Here is an 8,400-nt window from a genome sequence, read left to right as displayed (position 1 = left end):
ATCTGTGTTGGGTGATTTTTTGCTAACTTAACCCCACCCCAACTCCCTTCCAATCCTAAGGACTACTTTTCAGAGATCTCTTCCAATGACGAGAAATCAAACAAGACAACAATGAAGCAAAAGCCACAATCACTGGGAAGCAGGTAAGTGTGGCGGCCTCCCAGTGCTCCGGACAAGCTCAGCATCTGGTCAGACTTCTCGAGCTCAGCCTTTTCCCATTGCTTCGGGATGACGTCACTGGTGACTTGGCCTCGGATCCTCCCCGGCAGCTCCCAGGCCTTGCCTCCTCCGGCTCCGCCCACTGTCCAATTGCAGCGTTAAACCCTGTTACTTGTAACAATTGCAGGAGCTGCTTTTCTGATCCAGAGACCACAGCCACACAGATACAATAGCCTAAAGGATGTCTTTCCCGTTCTTTGTGTAATATTTTTGTTTTAGCAGAGTTGCATCCCAAGGGATTTTAAACCCGTATAAGTTTTCCTTGCACCCTCTTTTTGAAGCTAAAAGGACGAGATTTGTACAGGACGGCAAGAGGAAACTGCTAGTGGAGTGTATAGAATTACAGGAAGGAAGGCAGACACTGGGAATGAGCAAGAGACAAATGTATTAATTGTAAATGTGTCCAGGCGCAAGGCACGGAGAACTCAGCCAACGGTTCCCTAAACCATAAAAATATGTATTTTTAGAAGTCCGGAGGTGAGTCCAGAATTGGTTTCATCATGAAGGTCCTGGACCCCGGCCATCTTTCCCATTCTCCTCCCAGAACTCTACAACAGGATGGGAAGACAGAGGTCACTACAGCTTTCTTGCAGAACAATTACTATCAAGAGAAAAATAGTCCCAGAAGGCCTCGGAAGACACCCCCTAACATCTGATTGGCCCAAACTGGATCCTACGCCCCATCTCTGGCCCATTCCCTGGCAGGAGAATGGGATTACCTCCGCGGGATGAAGCCCGTCACCGTCCATCCCCTGGGGTGGGCGAGGGGCTGATGCTGCTCACCACTGCGGGCTCCCAATCTGGCCCACCCCAAAGGGGGAGAACCTTCTCTACTCCAGGTACTCAGGCATCATTCTGGGGGATGTGAGTCCCCGTCATGGTGACTCAGCAATTCACTTTCCACAATTCTGTGTCCTTCTAGGCACATCAAGGTAAAGTTGTCTGTTTGGTGTGTGTTTATCTATAATCCTTCCTCATTCTCCCGAATCTCCGTTTTAGACATCAAGGAAGCAGAACTGAGGCTCAAAGTCTCATGCGGGTAGCAGCAACTAGGTCGCAGTGTTTTATATTTATTTTATTTATTTCCATAGTTACCTACTATTTTTGACAAGCGGTTGGTTTTCCATTCATAGTTTCCATTCATAAAAAAAAATTTCCTTTTCAAATATATTTAAGTATAATAAGACTTTTAAAGTAAATATTACATAGGTAACAGTACAAATATTATTGCAATTATGGGGAAAATTGTAGGAATGCTCAACAGAAGATTAAAAATAGGAAAGTATTGCTTAAAGATTAGCAAAAGAAGAAGGTTTGAGAGAGAAATAGGTCTACAGTGCAACTAGACCCATCAGGAAAACCTGAAAGCTGCCTCCAGATTAATTTCTAAAGCAAACAAAATATACAAAAATTTTGCTCTGTGCCAACTCTTTCTTCCTTCCGACAGCACCTCACCACTCCACGATGAATCTCCAAACACACACATTGTTGCAATTTTAAACATCAAAATACTGCGTTGTTTCAAAATTCATTTGAGCCAACCAAGGCACTTGTAGTTAACTCCTGCCATAATTACCATTATTTCTGAAGACAGCCTGATATATTCCAGGCCATCATTAACCATCTATTGATTTCTTATTAAATTTGGAACTGAAATGACAGAATTCATGAGTGAATGCATATGTGTGTATAACACACACATACTTACACACATACACACAGTGTTTTAGGAATGTTTCTTAATCTCTGGTGCATACAGACAAAAACTATTCTAAAAATCAGGGTGAGTAACATCAATATTTCCTACCCAGAAAAATCTGCTTCATCCTGTATTTTTTTTTTAAGATTTTATGTATTTATTTGACAGAGACACAGCGAGAGAGGGAACACAAGCAGGGGGAGTGGGAGAGGGAGAAGCAGGCTTCCCGCCGAGCAGGGAGCCCGATGCGGGGCTCAATCCCAGGACACTGGGATCACGACCTGAGCCGAAGGCAGATGCTTAACGACTGAGCCACCCAGGTGCGCCATCCTGTATTTTTAAACCAGGCTCAGAGGCATAAAAGTCCTGGTTCTGGTGAGCACCCATTTTTATCGGTGTTTTCCAGAGTGGTGATTTTGCCACCAGTGATGGGCAATATAAGTGATGCCAAGAAAGCAGTAAGTTTATTTCCTACTGGGTTTTTCATTGCAGTTCTCTTCCAACAATCCTTGTCATTACGTTGAGGAGAACGTCTCATCCTGCAGATGGAATGCCTTCGCCATCTCCACCACCAACTGGTTTCCCTATTAGTCAAAGACAGACTGAGCATCACACGCAGCATCCCAGGTGAGAATCAGGATCTAAGTAGAAATGGACACTCCTTTGTACCAGTTGGGATGGGTACCTACAACGAACCTCTGAATGAACAGATGATTAGCTCACACAGCAGGTGGCCCGGGGGAGCACAGGTCCCGGGGTCCTAGGTCTGAGCCTGTGCAAACCTTATGGTTTTTCTTACTTGGATGCATACGGTGTCTGGGCTTCACATGTCAAATGCTTACATGTCAGCCTTTCAAGCAGGAAGGAGGTGAGCAAGAAGAGTCTTTTCTTTTTGAAAAGTTCTTTTTTTCTTTCTTGGAAAGTTTTTTGTTTTTTTTTTTTCTCTTTCTTTTTTGGCTTGTCTCTTTATTTTGTTTCACTTTCATTTATTTGCTTTCCGAGAAGTTGCACCCCTGGGACTTCCCTTTCTGCCTCTCTGGCCTCTCCCGGGCCCCACATCCGTAGGCGGATCACAGGCAAGGGGGGTGATGGTACCTGTCTGGCTCAGGTGCGCGGCGTCCTTCCTCAGGACTGGGGGTGGGATGTCTGGCCCTCGGTACAAAACTGGGATTGGTTGGCAGGGGAAGAGGGAAAAAGGGCTTTTGGGTGGCAATGAATAGAGTGAGCCACATTGATTATTTGTCCTATATTTTTCTGTTTAACTTCCCCTTATGACACCAGCAAAAAACAGAAACACTGGAGATGATCTGAAGCACTACATTGTAGAAAGGTGGTTTGGGGGTGTGTGTGTGGGAAGGAGTGGTTATGGCAAAGGTGGACATGATTCTTGAATGTCTGACACTTGGGAGATGTGTGTGTGTGTGTGTGTGTATATAATCATATTTTATGGGTAATTAGTACAGGGTTAGAGAATTAGTTAGAGAGACCCCAAGAGCTAAAAGAGGCGGTAAAGTAAGACTTAGTGTTTGTCTTAGTTTATATCCTGTCTTCGCCAGAAAGATGCTTCAGCCGTCCCACGTGAAGAAGAATCTCTGCATCCTAGACATCATTTTGTGTATCTGAGGTGGTAATCAGTATGCAAAGGCAGCAAAAGTGAGGCTCTTCCCCGGGAGAGAACATTCCACAGGTGCGTATCCTTCCAGGTGGGAGATGCTGGCCCACACCTTTCCCTCTCCCCCTTCGTGTTTATTTCCCTCTTCTTGGGTTTGAGGTTTTATGCCAAAAACTGTAAATCCGTCATTCTAGAAGAGCTGACAAGTCTTGGGTCAGGCACAGTGGGACCCAAGTGCCAATTAGTAAAAACAAAGGCAAATTCCCCATTTTATGGATTTTTATTTCCCTCCTTTTCAAAGAAAACTCTGTTGAGAATTCAAATCGTGAGCACAGCACAATTTCACACCACTCTAACTGAAGAAACATGAATTTCCATTAGTTTCGATTTGAATTTTAAAGATTAGAGATCAAATATAATTATTGTCAATAGGGTACCGATGGCATTTCAAAGAAGGTTGAAAAGCATTAAACCCCAATTTCATTTTTTCTCAGACCTTTTTAATGACTAGAAAACACCACATTGACACAATCGTATCAGAAAATAAATGTGGGCCTGTTTATTCACCCCTTGGAAGAGGTTGTGGTATTTCTGTATTTTTGTCATTTTATACTATTATTTTAGACACCTTTTCATTGCTTACCAGATATTTTCTTAATTTATAACTCTTATTTGTCCAAATTACCAAGAACTTCAAATTAAGGGTATTTGAATTAGTGAGGTCTATGGGTCAAAGGTTTTAGAGCAAAGGATGCTTTCTTTTTTTTTTTTTTTTTTTAAAGATTTTATTTATTTATTTATTTGAGAGAGAGAGAATGAGAGAGAGAGAACGCATGAGAGGGGATAGGGTCAGAAGACGAAGCAGACTCCCTGCCGAGCAGGGAGCCCGATGCGGGACTTGATCCAGGGACTCCAGGATCATGACCTGAGCCGAAGGCAGTCGCTTAACTAACTGAGCCACCCAGGCGCCCCGCAAAGGATGCTTTCATCAAGTCTGAAAATACATGGAAGGCTCTCTCTATTGCCTATCCCCAGCTGTCTACTTCTCAATTTTGCTGATAAAATTTCCTACCTTTGTCAATGGCATGTGACTGAATCCTTGCCAAAATTACCAGAGAGGAAGTCTGGTGGGGGAAATGGGGAGAGCCTGAAATAACTTCTTTTTTTTTAAGATTTTATTTATTTATTTGAGAGAGAGAGAGTGAGAGAGAGAGCATGAGAGGGGAGAGGGTGAGAGGGAGAAGCAGACTCCCCACTGAGTGGGGAGCCCGACGTGGGACTCAATCCCGGGACTCCAGGATCATGACCTGAGCTGAAGGCAGTCGCTTAACCAACTGAGCCACCCAGGCACCCTGAAATAACTTCTATAAAAATATTTTTCATTAATTACAGAGACAGCTGACTTTGTCCTACTTTTAAATATGGTCGTAATAGGATGTATGCTAGGAGCTCTGGCAGCCATTTTGGAGCATGAGGTGATAAAGGAGCCAATAGACTAAAGAAATTGGAATGGAAGGATGGGGAAATCCTGGGTGTCTGAAGACATCTGAGAGCTTCTGAACCAACTCTGTGACCACTCAGCTTTAGACCTCCTGTTGTATGAAATAATAAAACCCTATTTTGTAAATCCTTCTACTTGAGTATTAGTTGGTGGGCACTGATACGAAGTTGCTTTGGATGATTCCCAATGAACCTGAGATTCTGATGGTGAAATTCTAGAAATACATAGGTGAATCTATTTTACATAGGTGAAGAGCATATTCTGGGTTTCCATGTAGCTTTTCCAGAAGTCCTAAAAAAAAAAAAAAAAAGGAAAAAAAGAAATGAACAGGACAGTGCATTTCTTACTGCTTTATCATGAAATTGACCTTAGCACCACTACCCTCTCTCTGCCAGCACCGAATGTCAAACACTTTTCCATGCATATGTAAGAATTGACTTACTTCATGACATAAACTCAGCAAGGTACACACACCCCTTCCATGCCTCTGTCCAGTGTTTCAGAGATCTGAGGTGGCTGTGAGAGGCAGACAGTTTCAATCAAGAAAGACTGCTAAGTGCAGTGAAAGCCATAGGGATGTAGAACTGAGTTATGGGGTCAGAGAATCTGACTTGTTTTCTATTTCCAGTGGAAAACACTACTTCCCAATACCACAGTCTTCCCGAATATCTCATAAGAAAAATATGAAAGTACATTTATTTTTGTCAGCTTGATAAGTGACCCTGTAAAAACCCCCTAACTTCCTTCTCAGGCAAATATGAAAATTATTTTCCCATTCAGATATGTTTATTCTTCCTTTAAAAAGAAAAAAGCTGAATCCTAGCTCCCCTCAATAGTTTCTATGATTTTACTATGATTATAAAAAGTAATGATTTTATTAAACTGTAAGACAGTTTAGATGGCAGATGGAGAAACTATAATTTAGAGAGATTAAATGAGCTGAATTTTATATGCCGGTAGCATTTAAGGCATTGAAAAATAACAAAATAATTGAAAAACGATGCATTGTGGACACCAGGCTATTTCTCAGCTGAACAGCTAATAATCACTCCTCACAAGGCTCCAGATGTGCGTGTTTCCTCTAATAATGGGGAGTTAAAAATAACATTTCTAATTCTTCCTCCAAATGATGATCAGCTGCCACCCTGCTGCCCAGGCACTCCCCGGGAGGGAATGTTTTTGGGTGTCTTGAAGCAGCTTGACAATAAATAAATAAATAATAAATAAATAAATAAGTAAATAAGCATGTTCATCACATTATTCAAATGCAGTCTTAATTACTTGCTCAGAACTTTTCTAAGCGGGGTCCTGGGTGTTCGTCTTCCAGCTCACGACATCGTGCTAAATGGACGGCCCCTGGTTGAGCTTCTGGATGAATGTTTGCTAGAGCTGGGTCTTTGCTGGATTCTGCTTCTCAGGATCCGCTAGCACAGCCCAGCTCCCAGCTCACCTGCAAACCCAGTGCATCTCCTCGCCTCCATCTCTGTGGGGTGAGAAGCATGATGCCGGCTCATGTTTCTAGTGCCCAAGGGACTGACCTACAGTTTGCTTTCCACGTGTGGGGATGACACAGCCTTACTCCAGCCAGAGCTCCAGAAGGACGCAGGGAAAGATGCCCGGTGGTCCCCTGCACTCCGTTTCAGAGGGTAGCGGGCCCCACCGACTGTGTCACGGTCCCAGGGGCAGTGATGGGCTCACGACGTGGGGTTTGGGGAGGGAGCCATGGGATGCGAGGAAATGGAGGATCGTAGTTTTGTTTCTTCTACCAGATCGCTGGGCTGGTGGGCGATTTCTAACTGCTCGGGTTCCCATCTGGAAGACGAAATACTGATAAGCTGACCTAGCTGCCGCCATGGGACCTCGGGACCTCGGGAAGACACCTCACGAGATAAGACCCACCTGCCAGTTGAAGTCAACTTCTGCCTGCGACCAGGTCCTGCTCAGTGTGGCTGCAGTGACCCCGGGACTGGGATGTCCCACGGGGAGACAGAGGCCAAGCCCTGCCCCGCCCTCTGACACCCTGGGGTCACAGTGGATGAGAGAAGAAAACACCGTAAAGATGTCCTAACTGTGAAGTTGTCCACAGCACAGTATCTACTCCAAGTCCCGCCGCGCGCCAGTTCCACATTTGACTGACAAGAATGCACTGCATGTGACAGGGGACCTTCACCCAAATATTTGTCTCCCATCCTCTCTTTCAAATTTCTGCAGAGAAGGTAATGTCCCCCTGACCCGCCGTGAATTCGCTCTTCTGTTGAGGTTTACATAATAAACCACTGTGTACCGAAGAATTAACTTTGTCCAAAGTGAGGTCTGTCCTTTACCCCGGCTCCTGGGAGGGAAGTCCTAAAGTCTCGTCATTTCCTCCGTGATGGCCCTGTCTTTGTTGTGCATATGGCCCCTTGGATCACACCTGATAGTTATGCCAATCAGATGACGGGGCGGGGCGGGGCCAGGCCAGAGGGACCAACTAGCTGCTGAGAGGTTGGGGGAGGTGAGCCCGGGGACGTCAGCCCCGCCTCCAGCGAGGGCCAGGCTGAAAGTTGGGTTCAACCACACAGGCCTGGTTCGGTCATTCGTACCTGTGTATTGACGCCCCGGCACACACTGATGCGCAGCGCAGGTGAACCACCTTGTTGGCGATGCTCGGCGTGTACCCTCACACGTCCCAGCCGGGAGGGGTGCGCTGTCCAGGACTCGGCAGGGAGAGGTCCGCGGGGGGCCCATGTCTGGACCCCATCCCATGCGCCCTAGGAGGCCAGAACCAATCCAGTGCTCAGAGACAGCAGCTGAGCCCTTAAGGCTGGTGGGCGCATCAGTATGTGGTCAGACAGCGTGGTGTCTAAACACAGATCGTAGAGCAGCAGTTCTGTCGGCTGAATGTGCCCTTGGTATGGCGTAAACCCCTTTTCTGCCCAGACCATGGATCATCTATAAGATATTAAGTGCCTTTCACAGTGTGTTAGAATCACTTCTCTTTCCCTGGATTTGGTCATTTCTGTGTTAATTGATCCTTCACTCCCATCGCTGTCCCTGCTGCGTCTTGGGGGTACGCCTATCTTGCAGGTGGTGAGGCTCACCCCAAACATCACCCATGGGGAGTGGTGGACCCTTAATTTGTTTTTGGAATTCAAGAAGTGGTGTGCAGTATGATACCTCCAGAAGTCAGACAAGGCTCCCCGTGGAGGATACGTATTTAAAAGGGTGTGGAAACCAGAGAGAAACCAGCACAGGCCACACGGTGGCGGTTCCGTGTCTCGTGCCACGAGGGAGGACCTGAGTCCTTCCATGGGCAAACCCTGGCATCTCTCAGGGCATCGTTTCGCTGCTGGGGTTTTGCCCAATCCAGCGCCTTAAGTGCAGCTGTGG

At 45.7% G+C, this 8,400-nt stretch overlaps 1 long non-coding RNA gene across 1 annotated transcript; it reads left to right on the top strand.

Moving 5' to 3' along the window:
• The first annotated feature begins 2,433 nt into the window (after positions 1-2,433).
• On the top strand, positions 2,434-7,292 carry LOC118529892 (uncharacterized). The gene is made up of 3 exons (XR_013443212.1): positions 2,434-2,545; positions 3,479-3,605; positions 6,801-7,292. It is a non-coding gene; the product is annotated as an uncharacterized LOC118529892 (long non-coding RNA).
• Positions 7,293-8,400: the final 1,108 nt, after the last annotated feature.

The sequence above is a fragment of the Halichoerus grypus genome, chromosome 13 (assembly GCF_964656455.1).
Source record: "Halichoerus grypus chromosome 13, mHalGry1.hap1.1, whole genome shotgun sequence".
Lineage (NCBI taxonomy): Eukaryota > Metazoa > Chordata > Mammalia > Carnivora > Phocidae > Halichoerus > Halichoerus grypus.
The sequence above is the reverse complement of the archived record's forward strand: the minus strand, read 5'-3'. Positions and strand labels throughout refer to the sequence as shown.